Below are 18,706 nucleotides of genomic sequence, written 5' to 3'. Positions count from 1 at the left end.
CGCTTCCTTACCAGCATTATGGTAATCAAATATTTAAGCGAGGAGCAAATTCATTCATGTTCTCTGCTGAAGTCTACTGAATTTCAAGTGTATCGGTTTCATTTTCTGTTCATTCATATCTATTTATTTATCACTTTTTCCTATTTCCCTCTCTGCAGGCTGATTTCATTTTGGAGCCCTCGTGGGTTTGTAGTCTGTTGACTCTGTCCATAGTGGTTTTTAGCTGAAGATTAAAGAAAGAAAGAAAGAAAGATATCGACTCTAAAAATAGATCTTAGTATTGTACTCTTGTATTTGCTTGTTTTTATCGTTGTTGATAATCCATCTGTGGTTGCAACTGTCAGTCAACAGCTACTAGACCCGGTACTTTACGCTTTAATGATAATCATCGATGTATCTTACTACTCAGCCCTCCAGAAACGTAACGTGCTTCCTCTCAGCTCCAGTTGTTCATGAACTGGTTCAATTATTTTTTTCAAGTCAAATCGGGAGAATTATTTGCAGTCCGGAACTGACAGTGCAGGTTACTCTGTTGCTCCTTATGTACATTCACCTTGGTGCATTTTATTTTTTTATTTATGTTTTTCCTTTTAACCCAAAGGTTCAGTTGACCATTTTTGACTTAAAAATATGGAGGGATGTAGTTTTATTTTTTTGGTTATCAGTAATGTATTTCTACTAAATTCGGGTATTTTCTCATGCAATACCAATGACACCAAAATAAAGATGTCATCGTTACGACTTTGTAAACTTGTTAGATTATAGCAGCAGATATTTTGAAAATTGCCTTTTCAAAAAATGTTCTGTTATAAATAATTTGGACGGTGGAATTTAGTTATGCTACTTAAATAGCATAAGATTTGCCAAACCGAAAATCACTTTCACCAACTAGCTAAAAATAATTTTTTCATAGTCGTTTTGTTATAAGGAAAGGTTACTTCGATAGCTGAGAGATTATAAGAGAGAGAGAACTAAAGACCATAAAATCATTCTTTCTTCTATGTTGGTATCAAAGCGGAACATTTAAAGCGTAGCACTCCATAAGATCTCTCGTAATGTATTATCATAGCAGTAAATTCCCTCACAGTAGTATTAGGGTGGGCCAAAATGTATTAGCACAACTCTTAAATTTTTCCCACCAGCAGCTTGAATAATGTAAATGCGGCTCTGCAACGTGAAGCACTATATATATATTCTTCCGTATTTTCAAAAATTCGTCTCTCAGTCTCAGCTTTGAGTGGGAAATTAGCGGCGGGAAGGAGACGCCATGACAGCTTTGAACAGAGGTAGGCCTAGTCGCCCAGGTCACCCGATTTTGGGGTACAACAATACCGCTCCTTAGTCCCCCCATCACGTGTTCTGGGGGTTGGCAGAATGGTTAAACTCAGGGGCGAATGCGGGATTTAGGGGGCTACTATTTCGAACCTTAGGGACTTAGCTATAAGACCTCTTACTGTATGAACCTGTTACTGGCTTCGGGAATTGCTTTCAGATTCGACCTATACCTTTGTGTTCAACTCAAAAATACCCCAAGACGCGAATGCAGTCGCCAGAATACCCACTGCATCTTGCAAGAGCTCTGCACAGAACAGGTTAAGGTATGTCTGGGAACGCGATCCCTCGCCAGTTAAGGTCTCTTCTCGTGAACTTCTCTCCATATTTTCAATATTTCCAACTTTCCATTCTCCTAAACAAAGCCCCCTTTGTTAAATCAAACCTACCAACAAAGCAGCCCATGGTTCGCCCCTAAGCTCCAATTAAATTAACTCATTGATCAGAATTAGATTACTCCCTCCATAGTGTTACCAAGGGCTAATTAAATTTAGTTGATCAATTCCTCCATGGAGCCTAGTTAATTTAGTGCCAGAGAAACTCCTTGTTTTGAATGCTAACCTGGAATTCTCATCCAGAAATCCTGCTACTCTGCTCCCAAGCGGCCAGTCCCAGCCTTGTGAGTCAATTCCACTTAGAAGTACTGCCATTTCTGATATAAGCAAGAATTTCCTGAATCGAAGTCCCGGGGCACTAATCCGTCCACTTCATCCCATTGCGCACAAGAGAGCCTGAGTCATTCTCGCTGTATTCACCTTTTATATTCAGAGATTTGCTACGCATTGCCTAATTTGATTTCACATATGAGCTTGCTTTCTGTATTAGCAGCCTATTCAGATTAATTTCTTGACTACTTCATCTGTAAATAAATTCAGTTTAACGTTATCTGATATTCATTTCCCATGGCGACCTTCTACTCCCTGGTTAATTACTGATGATATTGAGGTAGGTCATCCTTTTTCCCGTCTGTTATTTGCATTCTGGGTGCTATCTGTTGGCCCCTTAAGGCAGTTTATGATAAGAAATCTCTGTACATTCCTCCAACAGACCCCAGAACGTAAGTATATATATATATATATATATATATATATATATATATATATATATATATATATATATATATATATATATATATATTATATATAATATATATTATATATATATATATATATATATATTATATATATGTATATATATATATTATATATATATATATATATGTATATATATATATATATATATATATATATATATATATATATATATATATATATATATATATATATATATATATATATATATATATATATATATATATATATATATATATATATATATATATATATATATATATATATATATATACATATATATATACATATATATACATACATACATACATACATACATACATACATACATATATATACTCGTATATATCGAGTTTCCAGTGTCAAATTACGTGACCCTGCCAAAGGCTTCCTCGAACAGTAGCTGTCATTGTAACATGGTCATTGGCAGATCTTCAGACATCCTATTCAAGGGATGAGGATTCGTGTGTGTCAGAGAGTGGAATTGGCTGAAAGTATGGTAGTTGGGCCACCAGATAGTATCAGGTGGTTCGAGGAGAATCTGTTGCCTGTTTATTCATCCTGGGATGATTGGTTCCCTTAGTGGGCAGGCACCATCAAAGCTTCCATTCTTACTTCGCATGCAGTAGGATCGCAAGATCGAGAGAGAGGAAGGAAGGAAGGAAGGAAGGAATATTATATTCGAGAAGAATGCAAAGAACAAGACGAAACGGTTGGAGAAAATGTTGAATGATTTTGGCTTCCATTGTCAACTGTTAATTGAATTAAAATATTTGTAGGCGTTTCGGGAAGTCTGATTTCACTCCAGTCGCACTGGACTGAGTCATTGTTTTTGCATCGGAATCACGATCATTTGTTATTCTTTAGATTTTTATAACAGCAAGAATTGCTTTTCGCCGGCTGTTAGTGCGTCTTCATTTACATTTGTTCAACCTTGCTTACTCCTTACGGAGTTATTGTTTTTCAGTTGATATATACAATTAGGATTTTTTACTATCTGTTTTCATTATTTATATTTTTAAATTTTGGCAGAAGATAATTTTGTTAAGATTTCATTTAAATTGCTCTGTTATGAACTGTAGTCAAACGACAGCTGACTTATCACTATGAGAATCACGCTGACTAATAAGCTACAAAGAAAGTCCTGTATTTTATTCACATTGTTTTAAAAGGGAAGGTTACTTGAAATAGCCTACCTGAGAGACTATAGTCAAGTTTTAGGTTTCCTGAAATGTATTAGTACAGCATTAAATGTTTGTGTGTACATATATATATATATATATATATATATATATATATATATATATATATATATATATATATATATATATATATGTACACACATATATATGTGTGTATGTATGTATAAGTATGTGGTTCATAGATACATATGAATATATTGTTACATTATCCTGTCAAAGGCCTTCCCCGATCAGTAGCAGCCACCGTAACGTGGTAATTGGCAGGTCTTCAGGTATCCTATTCAGAGGATGAGGGTTCGTGTGCCTCAGAGGGTGGAATTGGCTGAAAGTCTGGCAGTTGGGCCGCCAGATGGTCTCAGGTGGTTTGAGGAGAGTCTGTTACCTGGGTATTCAGGTTGGGATGATTGGTTCCCTTAGTGGACGGAGGCATCAAAGCTTCCATTGTTGCCTCTCATGCGATACGATATTAAGGTCCCGGTGAGAGAGAGAGAGAGAGAGAGAGAGAGAGAGAGAGAGAGAGAGAGAGAGAGAGAGAGAGAGAGGGGGGCGTTTACATTGACAGAATAACATAAAGAGCAATATGAAATGGATAAAGAAATTTTAGTTTTATGTTTGGCTTCTGTTGGTAGCTGTTAACTGAGATAGATATCTGCAGGTGTTTTGGGATGTTTAGTCACACCCCAGTTGCATGGACAGTTATGGTGTTTTTTTTTTAACATCCGATTTCACGACCATTAATTCTTCCTTTAAATGTAAACCAAGCTTGAATTGGAATTTCTATTTCACTACTGTTCTGTTCTAATATATTATCGTGGCATTTCATTAGTTTTCCCGAAATGTAGAGTACAGCGCTAAATCCTCTCCCACTCGTGGCTTGAGTAATGTAAAAACTGCACTGTAATATGAAACGTGTAAGAGCCAAGTTTCCATGTTCGTAAACACATACGTACACATTTAGTTACGTAATCCTGTCAAAGGCCTTCCCCGAACAGTAGCTGCCACCCTAACGTGGTAATTGGCAGGTCTTCAGGTGTCCTATTCAGGAGATGAGGATTCGTGTGCCTCAAAGAGTAAAATTGGCTGAAAATCTGGTAGTTGGGCCGCCAGATGGTCTCAGGTGGTTTGAGGAGAATCAGTTGCCCGGGTATTCAGGTTGGGATGATTGGTTCCCTTAGTGGACGGAGCCATCAAAGCTTCCATTGTTGCCTGGCATGCAATACAATCACAAGGTCCTGGACTTGAGAGAGAGAGAGAGAGAGAGAGAGAGAGAGAGAGAGAGAGAGAGAGAGAGAGAGAGAGAGAGAGAGAGAGAGAGGAATATAATATTGAAAGAAGAATGCAAAGAATAAGGCATATTTGTTGGAGTAAATATAGTTATAGACTGTTTCCATTGGCATATGTTAATTGAGACAGGTTATTTGTTGGAGTTTCAGGATGTCTGATCTCTGTCGCGTGGACGGAGATACCGCATTTTTGCACTGGAATTCACAACCATTTATTATTCCTTTTTGAGTCTAAAATAAGCAATAATTATTTCCATTTTGCATCCTGCTGTTGTAATCATAGACATACCTTTTCATTGGCAATTAATGCCAATTCATTCGCATTTGTTTAACCTTGCTTGCCTGTATCGTAAATATTTTTAGCAGTTGATGTATTTTGACTAAGCTTTTTAGTATCTAAGTTTTCATAGAGTATATATATATTTTTTGAAGGGTGTCAGCAGATATTTGGTATTCTGTTGTCAACTGCATTTGGATTGTGGGATTTAAGTAAGCTGCTTATTCAACAGCCGATTTAGCACCGAGAACTCTCACTAATGAGCTGCCAAGTCCAATATTTCATTCTCGTTTTGTCATAAGGAAAGACAGGATGCGAGCGTAGACAGAGACATGGTCAACTACTAACTGATTTATTATCACAAAATTCTGACAAGACATTGGTTTCCGTGAGCGGAAAAGTAGTGTAGGACATAGAACAAGAAGGGCATAATTTTATGATCAGTTGTGTTTTCTCACACCTGAAAATACATAAAAATCACTGATTCAGCCGTCAGTCATCGATTTGTGTTTTATGGGGAAACCTGACGTTCTACGGGGTTGTGTTTTGTTATTTTGGATGGTGAGCACCCGGAGAGCCTGCTGGAGAGCCTGCCAGAGAACCTTACAGTACTCCCCCACTCAAAAAGGAGATGAATCATCTTCTGGAATATATGCTGGTTTTAGTCTGTCTACCGAGATCCAGGTAGTTCTTCCATCCAGTGACATCTCGTAGCACTTATGTCTGTGCTGCAGGATGCAGTGAGGTCCCAAGTAAGCAGAGGAGATGGGGGTCGGTGTGCATCTATCTGACGAATGCATATTTTGTACACTCGAGTTCTGCAGGGGCGTAGGATTTCTTAGTCGCGAAGTGTGTTTTCCTTGCTGGCATGATTTTTTTCTACCGCTCTACAGACATCGGAGGTGGCTTCATCTGGGTCTTGAAATACGTCTGTGGGTATTGCTAATGATTGTCCGTAGAGTGCCTCAGCCGGCGAAGCATTAACCGCTGCGCGTGGGGCTGTTTTCAGTCCTAATAAAATCCATGGCAACTCCTTTCCCACCTCCTGTATAGACATCTGGTGGCAAGCTCTGCTTTAAGGAAGCGATGGAGCCACCCGACCATATCGTTGGCTTCTTGTAGGCCATCGTATGGTTTATTTTTATCCTGAGGCTGGCGGCAAGGGAGCCCCATAGGACCGTTGTGAAATTAGCCCCCCTATCGCTGGTGATATAATGAGGAACTGTGTGGGTTAACACATTTAATTAGAGCTTTCATGCAACTTTCTGCAGTCTGCTGTTTGACAGGTATTGCCTCAGGCCATCTGGTATTTCAGTTGACGATGGTGAAGAGGTATCTGTACCCCTCGGAGGCGGGTAGGGGCCCACAATGTCAACGTGAATATGGGTAGTTCAATGTTCAGAATTCTCCTACCCCTGATTCTGTGTGCCTCATGACCTTGGACATTTGGCACGGGAGACATTCCTGAGCCCATTTCTTAATGTCTTGTCTTCATTGCCCACCAAATGTATTGTTCTGTCAAGATGTGGGCGGTGGAGTGGCCTGTGGGTATGACAGATCATGGATAAGACTGAAAGCCTTCCTCCTCAAGGGCAGCAGCAGATAGGGGCGAGAGCGTCTGGTACTTGTTTCGCAGGCAATGGTCGTTTTGCTGTCATCTATGGCAAAATCCCTCCACAAGAGTGTGGGACTTTCCCGCTGGAGTCGCTGTAGGCAGGGGGACTGATGCAGCTGTGGCATTGTCCCTGGTTGGGCTGGTGGTGTCAGTCGTCTCGGTGGGTGGTCACCAGTTTGGAGAAGAGGTGAGTAAGAGGCAGCGTCTGGGTACTTTCTGATTTAATGTCACAAATTTCTGACAAGACATGGACTTCCACGAACGGAAAAGTAGCATCTAGTATCAGACCAAGGCAGCAATAATTGTACGGTCAGGTGTGTTTTCTCACATCTGGAAAACAGTTAACAGTTCTTTGTACAAAATAAGGAAAGTTCTCCATTACGTATGGTTCGAAAGCTTGAAGTGTTTTACATTTACAGATGGTTTTGGTTTTACAAATGAGATACTGTAGTCCCTGCAAATACATGAAAATCACTGCTCCAGCTGTCTGTCTTTGATTTGTGTTTTCTGGGGAAACTCGATGTTCTGCAGTAGGGCAAGAATGTTGTTTTGAATGGCGGATGCCTGGAGGGCCCAAGCATATGTCTGAAATGCTGGATGGCGTGGTGGACTGCCAGCATCTCTGTCAAACGTGGAGTATTTTTGTTCTGCTGGAAATAGCTTTTTGCTAAAGAATGTTTGAGTGCTGCACCCATCGCTGTACTACTTGCATCTGTGGTCAATGTAAGGGACCTATGGGAGAAAGGAAACAATAGTGTTGCAGCAGATCCAAGGGGATTTTTTTGGCTTCTTGAAAAGCCATTTCATGCTTATCAGTCCATCATAATGATTTGGGTTTTCCTTTTAAACATTTGTACAAAGGGGACATGATTTTTAGCCAGGTTTGGTATAAAACAGTGGCAACAATTAATCATGCCCCCAACCTCTTGAAGTGATTTAATGTTTCTTGGCCTTGGGAACTTGGTAAAGGCTTGGACCTTCGTCGGGAGAGGTTTAGCTCCTTCGGAGCTTATATGATGACCAAGAAATTCTACTGTATCTTGTTGGACTATTAGTCTGTTTTCTTTGAGTTTCTTGAGAACTTCTTTTACACCCTTAATGTATTGTGTATAGTTGGGGCTGAAAATAAGAATATCGTCGACATAAACGTTTGACACAGCACGGTAATTCTCCAAGGATGTCGTCCATAAACCGTTGAAAAGTCACCCCTGCATTTCGAAGGCCAAAACAGCTGTAATTAAAAATGTGTGTCCCGAAGGGAGTGATGATTGCTGTCCTTTCTAAGTCTTCTTTTGCTACTGGGGCTTGGTGGTATCCCTTCAGAAGTTCAATTTTTGTGAATATTCTTGCTCCTTCGAGCTGATTAGTTATGTCCGTGAAATTAGGCAAGGGGTACCTGTCAGGTACTGCTTTAACATTAAGGTGCTGGTAGCCACCGCAGGGCCGCCATGTACCATCTGCTTTAGGCACCATGTAGAGGAGAGATGCCCATGGGCTGGAGTCTTTCTGGCAGATTCCTGTCTGTTCTGTATCATGGAATATTTGTTTTGTGTGAGCTGGTTTGTCTGGAGCCAGCCATCTGAAATGTGCATGTACTGGGGGACCCTCGGTGATGACATTATTGTTTTTGTGTGAGCTAGTTTGTCTGGAGCCAGCCATCTGAAACGTGCGTGTACTGGGGGACCCTCGGTGATGACATGATGTTTGATGTGGTGTTTTGCAGGGTGCATGAGGTCATGCTGGAGGTCGTCTTTGAGCACTTCGGGAAATTCCTGAAGGAGATGAGAGATTTCTGGTACCGGCATGGAGTTTATTGTTGTTCTTGGAGTGATGGGGGCTACAGGGGTGTGTTTCTGAATGAGCTGTTGTCTGTATACATCTACCAGCATGCCATATGCCTTCAGGAAGTCTGCTCCAAGTAGAGCAATGGTGACGTCTGCTGTGATGAATGTCCAACTGTATGTTTTGCCATTGAATGATACTTTCATACTTCTGGTTCCATAAATTTTGAGCCGGGCACCGTTGGTGGTAGACACATGGATAGTGTTGGGGGCTGGTTTTAGCTGTTTGTTTGGGTTGGCTGGGATGAATGACTTGCATACATCCTTATTGATGAGAAATTGTGCATTGGACATCTCATCGGTGATATAGAAACATAGAGCGTTTTGCCTTTCCCTGGAAGAAAGACAGAGAAAGGCAGACTCATTCCCCCTTTCGAGGCAACCAGTCAGGTTGTCGCTGATGTTTAGTTGGTTGGGCCACTGCTGCGGCCCCACTGTATGTTTTTTGATAGCATACAGCCTTGTTCACATTTTTGAGCCTCGCTCCTGAATCTCCAGTGGAAGAAGCAAAGGCCTTTGGTTATTGTCCTTGTTTTGATATTCTGTTTATGTTGCGTGTCGGGCTGTATTTTCTGATTTGGCGGTTGTTTGTTTTCCCTCTTGTTGTTTTGGGAGCTGTGTATGGGAATGGCGGGGAAATCTGGCTCAACGTCTGTCTCTTTGTCATTTTGTGGTTGTGGTTGTGTGGTGGCTGCTGCTACAGGTGGTTAAGTGGGCTCTGATCAGTTGTGTTCTCTCACACCTGAAAAATACCTAATAATTCTTTGTCCAACACGAGAAAAGCTTTCTCATACATATGACTCGAAAGCTTGACATGTTTTACATTTGTGGTTGAATTTCGTTTTACAAATAAAATACTGTAGTTCCTGAAATTACATAAAAATCACTGATTCAGCCGTCAGTCATCGATGTGTGTTTTCTGGAGAACCTAACGTTCTATGGGGGTTGTGTTTTGTTGTTTTGGATGGTGAGTGCCCGGAGGGTTTGCCGAAGGTGACTTAACAGACTACTACTGGTTCTTATCGACATGAAAATAAAGTATGAAATTTCCAGAAATATATTAGCACAGCATTGTTTCACACTTGTGGTTTAAATAATGTAGATTCAGCAGTGCAACTATAAGCATGTTCGTAAATACTTATGTACAAACACTGTTGTGCAATCCTGTCAGAGGCCTTTCCCGAACATTAGCTGTTACCCTCAACAGATAACTGGCAAGTCTTGAGGTGTCCTATTCAGGGGATGAGGAGTTGTGTGCCTCAAAGGGTGGAATTGGCTGCAAACCTGGTAGTTGGGCCGCCAAATGATGTAAGGTGGTTTGAGGAGAATCTGTTGCCTGGGTATTCAGGTTGGGATGATTGGTTCCCTCAGTGGACAGGCGCCATCAAAGCTTCTATTGTTGCCTGGGGGAGAGAGAGAGAGAGAGAGAGAGAGAGAGAGAGAGAGAGAGAGAGAGAGAGAGAGAGATGGTTAAGGGGGGGATGGTTAAGAATATAACGCTGAAGAATAACTCCAGGAACAAAACGAAATGGGTGGAGAAAACCTTTCAATATATTTGGTTTCCATTACCAGCTGTTAGTAAAGATACTATTTGTAGGAATTTCGGGGTGTCTAATCTCATTCTAGTCACATGAACGAAGTTATGGTGTTTTAGCATTGGAATTCCCGCCCACTTAATATTCCTTCGAGTCTAAGAGAAGCAAGAACTGGAATGGCCATTTCATCTCCTGTTTCTGTCAATTTGTGGACCTTTCCTTTTCGTCGCCTGTTATTGCAAGTTCTCATTTGTTCAACCTTGTTTACCCCGTACGGAAATATTTTGTCCGAAGATATGGTATAAATTATTTCTTTTTTAATCTTGGCAGCAATTAATTTGGTGATGATTCCATTGAAATTCTATTATGAGCTGTAGTTTGATGTTAGGATTCAATTGTGTGTGTTAATGAACAGCTTGCTTACTACCAAGGAGAATTATACTTGCTAATGACCCACAAAGAAAGGCCAGTATTTCAATCGCCTTTTTTAAAAGGCCTGAGTGACGACAGTAAAATACGTTTCCTGAAATATATTAGCACAGCTAAACTTACTCACTTGTTGCTTGAATAATATCAGTAAGCCACTGCTACACACACACACACACTCATATATATATATATATTATATAGATATACATATGTATATATATATGTTATATAAATATACAGTATACATATATGTATAATTATATATATATATATACATATATACATATATTTATATATATATATATATTATATAAATATACAGTATATATATACTGTATAATTATATATATATATATATATATATATATATATATATATATATATATATATATATATATTTTTATATATATATATATATATATTTATATATGTATATATCACATCATATGATTCATATATAATATACATATATATATTTAATATATATAATATATATATTGATAATACATCCCGTATATATATATATATATCATATATATAAATATATATATATATATATATATATATATATATATATATATATATATATATATATATATATATATATGTAATTGTAATAGCCACAATGCCATCTTAACTTCTTGAATTCTTTGCGTTTTTTTAGATGCGCTTGTCACTACAAAGCCTTAAGATCCAAGTGCAAGAAATTGCATATGTATCTGGTAAAAGTGACCAGTAGATTCTACATATATATATATATATATATATATATATATATATATATATATATATATATATATATATATAATTTATAGGATTCAGTACATACAAAGACATCTACGTAATCCTTTCAAAAGTCTTATCTGAACAGTAGTTCCCACCCTAATCTGTTAGGCCTAATTGGCAGGGGATGAAGATTCGTGTGCCTAAGAAGGTGAAATTGGATGAAAGTCTGGTAATTGGGTCGCCAGATGGTCTCAGTTGGTTTGAGGAGAATGTTTTGCCTAGGTATTCAGCCAGGGATGATTAGTTCCTTCAGGGGACGGGAGCCATTTAAGCTTCCATTGTTGGCTTGCATGCAATATAATCACAATATCCTGGAGAGAGAGAGAGAGAGAGAGAGAGAGAGAGAGAGAGAGAGAGAGAGAGAGACAGAGAGAGACAGACAGAGACAGAGTTGGGGGGGGTGGGGCGACACGACACTGAACAGTAATACAAAGAACGAAACGAAATGGCTGGAAAAATGCAGCAATACATTTTGCTTCCGTTGTTAGCTGCTGACACAGTATTTGTAGCCAATTCGGGATTTCTGATCTCACTCCTGTTGCTTAGACAGAATTGTGTTTTTGCATTTGAATTCACGACCATTTATGATATCTTTGAGTCTAATAGAAACAAGAGTTGGAATGTCCATTTTATCTTCTGCCTTTTCTGTCAGTTTGTAGAAATGTCCTTTCCGTCGGCTGTTACTTCGCGGTCATTCCCATTTGTTCTACTTTGCTTACCCTTTCTGTAAATATTTTTTTTTAGTTGATATATACACTGCCTCTTTTTTTGCTGTTTTCATTGAGTATTTATCTTATCTTTGAATCGTGGCAGCAGATAATTGGGCAATGATACAATTTGAATTATTATTTATGAACTGTAGTTGGACAATAGGTTTAAATTTTACTGCTTAATCAGCAGCTGACTTATCACACTGAGAATCGCATTGATGAGCTACAAAGAAGCCGTGTATTTCATCCGCCTTTTTTTTTTTTAAAAGGCAAAGGTTACTTTAAGTACCAGGGACAATAGTAAATTATTTGGTTTCCTAAGCTATATTAGCGTAGCATTAATTGTCAATGCGACACTGCAGCATGGAGCACATATATGTCGAATTTCAAGGTTCGCAAATACATACGAACATACACAGTTACGTAATCCTGTCAAAGGCCTTCCCCCAACAGTAGCCTGGTAATTGGCAGGTCTTCAGGTGTCCTATTCAGGGGATGAGGATTCGTGTGCTGCAGAGAGTGAAATTGGCTGAAGGTCTGGTAGTTGGGCCTCCAGATGGTCTCAGATGGTTTGAAGAGAATCTGTTGCCTGGGTATTCAGGTTGGGATGATTGGTTCCCTCAGTGGGCGGCGACATCAAAGCTTCAATTGTTGGCTTGCATGCGAAATAATAAAAAGATCTGGAGAGAGAGAGAGAGAGAGAGAGAGAGAGAGAGAGAGAGAGAGAGAGAGAGAGAGAGAAATGCAAAATCGAAATAATAATGCAAGGAACAAATGGAAACTTTTGGAGATATTGCAGTTATGTATTCGGTTGTCATTGCCAGTTGTTAATCGAGACAGAATATCTGTGGGCGTTTCGGAATTTTATAGAAAGAAATATTGGGATGTCCATTTTTTCGGCTGCTCTGTTTCTGTTAATTTGTAGACCTTTGAAAATGTAAGTCTAAATCTCAAACCGCCAGCATTATGACTGACAACTTACAGGAAACTGGAATTTTGTGAGAATTCTTACCATTTCCAGAAAATCACTATGAAAATTTTTGTGTAATAAAACCAACGTCATTCCGTAAGTCGTGCATTTACTAGTTTTATCAAACTAATTTTTATGAAATTTTTTAGAATTTACATATCCCAGGGCCAAAACATTCAGAGTTATTTGAATAATCAGTTCATCATAATTACTGGGGAACCCTAGACAAAGAATAAAAATATTGCGACGGATGTCACAAAAAAAAATCAATCTAAATGATCGGAATCCATAGATTTAATATTGTATCCTTTGATGGTTAAATTTTAAAGAAAATGTTTAATTAACAATGAAGACTTGAAGGGAGTTTAGTTTGTTAGAGGTCAGCAGAAACTGTGACATTTATTCTTTTAGGAACATCTTATAAATAATACGTTTGATGTATTCAGTAGGTCTTTTTCATGGCTGTAAGACTGTTGGTGCTTCTATCGAATTTTGACTAAATTCTTATTTACATGACCGTGGTTTATTGTATAAAAAAGCTAAAATTCAAAATTCACTTGATTTTAGATGACCTTTATTCAAAAGAAAATCAAAATTATAGAATGCTTATAAAAATAATCGGAGTTCTTTCTGCCTGGGAAATAAGTTCTTTGTTATTCTTATCCGTTCAGTAACTAAGACGAACCTTTAAAGTTTGCATCAGTTGCCGGCATTTTAACAATTGATGGAGACCAATCACTTGGATCCAATTAAAACTTTTCATTAAATCCGGGTTCATAGACCGAGATAAGGTTCAATGATAGCTTGACTACGGAGACGATTTTTGAGAGAGAGAGAGAGAGAGAGAGAGAGAGAGAGAGAGAGAGAGAGAGAGAGAGAGAGAGAGAGAGAGTCTTCAGCTTTTTTTGTTTCAAACCCACCCTTTCACTACTTTGCCCTAATTCACTATTTTTCCTCCACTGAGGAAAAATAAACAATGATCATTTGTAGCAAGTGAAACTTACCATCATATCTGAAGGGGTCATACTTGATATTTACTGCTGCTACAGATTCCCGTTAAATTTATTTTACTTGGCTTGTGTATGTCCTATTTATGCATGTATTATTTTTTTGTTAGCGGTAGACTATTTCTTTACAAAATTGTTAAGCGTTGTGCATAATGATGGACGAGAGGACACAACTTTGCGTTAACAATGACTGTTTTCCAGCACAATACAATTTTGCAACTTAATCATCTGTTTGTTGTTGAATGAAGCTATTTTTCTTGTGGTACGTTGTGCCTTTTATTATCTACATGCTTATTTGAGCTCCTTTGTGTGTCTGCTAAATATCATCAAAAGTAGTTGGAAAAAAGGCGATTCCTTTCGTAGGCTCTTTTGTACCAAAGTTGGAAATTCCGCTTTTGAGCTTGGACATTTCGTAATTCAAAATTCTCTTTTAGACGCAGGGGTGAAAGGTAAATCATGGAGAGAGAGAGAGAGAGAGAGAGAGAGAGAGAGAGAGAGAGAGAGAGAGAGAGAGAGAGAGGCGGGGTAGGGGAAGAGAAGAGGATTACCTCGTTGAGACAATTCAGTTTTGAAATGTAACTATAATTATTTACATCTGTTGTGCTCTCTCTCTCTCTCTCTCTCTCTCTCTCTCTCTCTCTCTCTCTCTCTCATAAGCAACGCAGAGAGAGAGAGAGAGAGAGAGAGAGAGAGAGAGAGAGAGAGAGAGAGAGAGAGAGAGAGACGGAGCGGAGGGGGGAGAAGCCAGTGGATGGCCTGTTTAATTTCAAAGAGAGGAGACTGTAACAGTTAAGCAGAATATGGAAAAAATAAAGAGGCTTGAATAACACCAATTGCTCTTCATTGACAGGAATACCAAACTCTGGCTGTGCCATATTCTGTTTAACAAAGCGGTCTCATTTTTGAAATTAGTTCCTCAAGTTCAGGTTCCTTTTGTTGTTTCAGATAAAGCCAATTTTTAAAAAGCCCTTGCTCATCACAGCGGCTCTTAAGTGAGGATAATTTGGAAATGAAAAAGTTCTGTGGGGACTTCAGGACCCGTAATCATGTCGCGAAGAAATTTCCTTGTGCGTTAGCAGCTTGGTTACCCTTGGGCTCTCTTAACTTCCTTTAACTCGATAAATAATTAATTATTGCTTATCGATAGCATTAATTTAGATTTGGCCTTGCCCTGCCATCTTCACTCCATACTTATCTTCTGCTTCCAGATAGGCATCCTATTAGGTGAAAAATATCTTGGCATGTTTATAGCCTTTTTCTTGTTTAACAACAACAACAATAATAATAATAATAATAATAATAATAATAATAATAATAATAATAATAATAATAATAATAATAATAATAATAATAATAATAAGTTGTATGTTAACATGTTGTTTATCGAAAGTTAATCGACATTATACTTCGGCTATGGAACATCCATTAGCCATGCCTGGTACATCTTGTGATTCTTTGACATAACAAATGATAATTTCAGACCCTGTAGCACTTTTTTCGCTAATCTTCCAACATTGTCTCAGGGCCTGAAAAAACCTGTGTAATCATTTTCGCTTTATCTCCTCTGAATTGTGAGTGAGGTAATTGCTTGGATGTTGATGAGAGTGCAGGTCGGGTGGCATTTCTGGAATGAGTAGGGCGAATTCCAGCATCCTTGGTGAACATTCCAGACGCACACGTTTACCATTCACAATCCCTCCCCCCACCACCACCCCGCCCCGTCTCCCCAATCCCCGCCTCCTGAAATAGAATCCTTAGAAATGGTACATTTTATATTCATCTCTTTTCGTTTATACATCCCATATAGAATAGAGGGAAGCAGTGTTCATTCTAGTAACCTCAGTATTATTTTCATTGTCGAAGTCTTTTGTTGTACCATCATGTTAATTTATAAACCACCCAATCAATGGATCACTCATCTTGTTTCTCTGAAGATATATAAACTTATAAGTTCAACATAACAGTTTTTGCCACTGATGCGCATAAATGCTTTACCTGAACATTAACCGAGTGAATGACCGATAGAAAACCTACATAATTTTAATTAGATTTATTCAGAATTGCAGTCAATTAAAACATTTAAGATGTAAAGAATCGTTTTTAATTGTTAGTATATCCTGGAAGCTCACTGCTGTCACAGGAAAAATGTGTATGGGGAGTTTGCCTAGAAACTTTAAGGAATATTCCATAATTTCATTGATGAATAAACTTGAATTTCAGAGATCCTTTTTTCTTAATCTAATCAGACTTAAGTACTCTTCTGGCCCGGAATTTAATGAAACTTATAAATTTGCCATTTAATGGGAACCTATTGAGCTGTAGATCCAAGCTTATTCAAATTAGTATCAATTAACACTATTAAAATCTGTACCTTAGTAAGCGGGTTTCTAAGTAAGGTGATTCAAGTTCATAAATGACCCACAGCAATTTTCGCCAGCGGGAGGGCATTACCTAATTCCCTGTAATCTACGTAATCTCATGACTATAAATTTGAGTGTTATCGCGTTTCATCGCTGACCACGTTATAACGATATGTCCGATGTTCCTTTTTAGTTTTTAAGTGGAAAGGCTAATTGGACGACCAATTCAGTGCCCTTATGTAGACCAGGCCCAGAGGAAACTAGAATAAAGGAAAAAGGAAGAAGGGTAAGGCTTGCATCGAAGTTCCCGTCCGTGTCTTGCGTCAAATTTCAGGTTTTAATGAGCTGTTAAGCCTCAGGCAAGAGAAATGACATTTCATTGTCTTTCCGAAAGACTAAAATTTGCGGAAAGAAATGATTTTCCTTTTCCGTTCAGAAATTGCTGAAATCAAACAATATTTGATTTAACCAAAATCTAACGTAACAGTAGAAGGTATATAGGTGAGTATATTTAAACTATATGTGTTGTAGTACATAACTTATTTAGATATACATCTTGCTAAACCTCACTTTTATTTGGTAAAGGTAACTGATTTCGCCATTTATTGGCATTTAGTGGACAACTGTAGGTAAATTGTGGCAATACTGAATCATCGTATGTAATGGAATATATAGGTTTGAGTTTTCCAACTTTATTGCATTATGCTTTTCTTACCTTTCTCCTGTTTCCTAGCTCTGGTTCCCCAGCAGTTTTTTTTTTATTAATTCTTACTTTTTAAAGATACTCGTGATTAGCAGAAACTTACGGTCAGTGGCAAAGTTGCCATAATGATATAGACTGAGGAGATTTGATTTCAGCTCCAAAAGAACAGACTAGAGCTGTTCATCTCCATATTTTTTCATTCTAAAGAACAAATTCTTTGGGAGAGATTAGAAATATAGTTGCGAGGTGTCTTTAAACCCCTTGGTAATAATAAGAAATATTAAGTTTTGTCCTTATGTTCGTATGCACGTGTTTGTATAATAACCTACTCGTAAGTTTACCAGTTAATTTCTTTACTTGGAAATAAATCTTACTCATAACATGATGCACAGAAATTATTTTAATTTGGATCGGTACAACGTTTATTTATTGCCACTGACAAGTTATTCAAATTACTAAAGAGCTGCTAATCTTTTTTTATTGTTAGGTCATTAACCTAAGTTCACCAGCACTTAATTTTATTTACGCCACTACTGACCAGTGAAATAAGCAGAAAAGAGGAAAAGCAATTGTAAAATGAAAAAAGTCAGATCTGAAATTTGGAATGCATTTGGTCAAGTTACGTCACTTATAGAGTTGCACGCTTGAGAACGCAATCTTACCTTGTATGGTACGAGTATTACGAGTAATAAGCAATCGGATAATTCACCCAGTAACTACCTTTAAGCATTGCCTTGTTGCTTCAGTAAGAACTCATTGAAATACATTCGTACTTGCAACACAATTGAAGACTCATTTTGCATTCGAATACAAGGGAAAATTCACAATTTAATATTATGCACATTTTTTACTCTGTGTGAGTCACCTCTTATCCTTTGCTATCAGATGTTAAACCTATTCCTTTAAGGCATAATACACGACTTTTGAGACAGAGCCTCCACTGCCATTTGTGTCTGATTCTGTTTAAGGCTTTGGCCAATGCTCTTTTCAATTTTGAATCGAACAATCACCTAGGAAATTACTCCCGGTGCTTTTATTATCATCCTCAATCCCTGATATTATTTTGAGAAAACAAGGTCTTTCGTTTAACGTTTATGGCGCGAACAACCAGGATATTGGATATTACAAATAGATCGCGCTCTAATTCATTTTCACAGCGACGATAAAATCGTCTAAGACAGCCGGAGGTGCTCTGTTTCGAGCGAGCGAGGCGGACTGCACCTCACCAGAAGCTCCGATTACTCTCCCTCTAAGGATCCGTCTCTTTCGTTTGCGCGTCTCTCAGCCATCTATTTAACAACTGTCGTAATGATATATAATCCTCAGATATCTGATTGTAGTTCCGGTTTATCTTGGGTCAGTTGCTGCGAATTTGGTGTGATGTTGCTTGCCTCAAGAGCTAGACTACTCGTCTTGGAGGGAAAACTGGGTTCATAGATAAAGCCCAGATTACCGTTTGTTTCGAGTTGATGTTAAACATATGCGACGAAACTGAAGGCACGTCTAGTATCCATATTTATGTCAAGACAGATACTCAGTTCTTTTTGACATTTCTTTTAGAGATG

Source organism: Macrobrachium rosenbergii, chromosome 6 (genome assembly GCF_040412425.1).
Source record: "Macrobrachium rosenbergii isolate ZJJX-2024 chromosome 6, ASM4041242v1, whole genome shotgun sequence".
In the NCBI taxonomy this organism is placed as follows: domain Eukaryota; kingdom Metazoa; phylum Arthropoda; class Malacostraca; order Decapoda; family Palaemonidae; genus Macrobrachium; species Macrobrachium rosenbergii.
The sequence above is the reverse complement of the archived record's forward strand: the minus strand, read 5'-3'. Positions refer to the sequence as shown.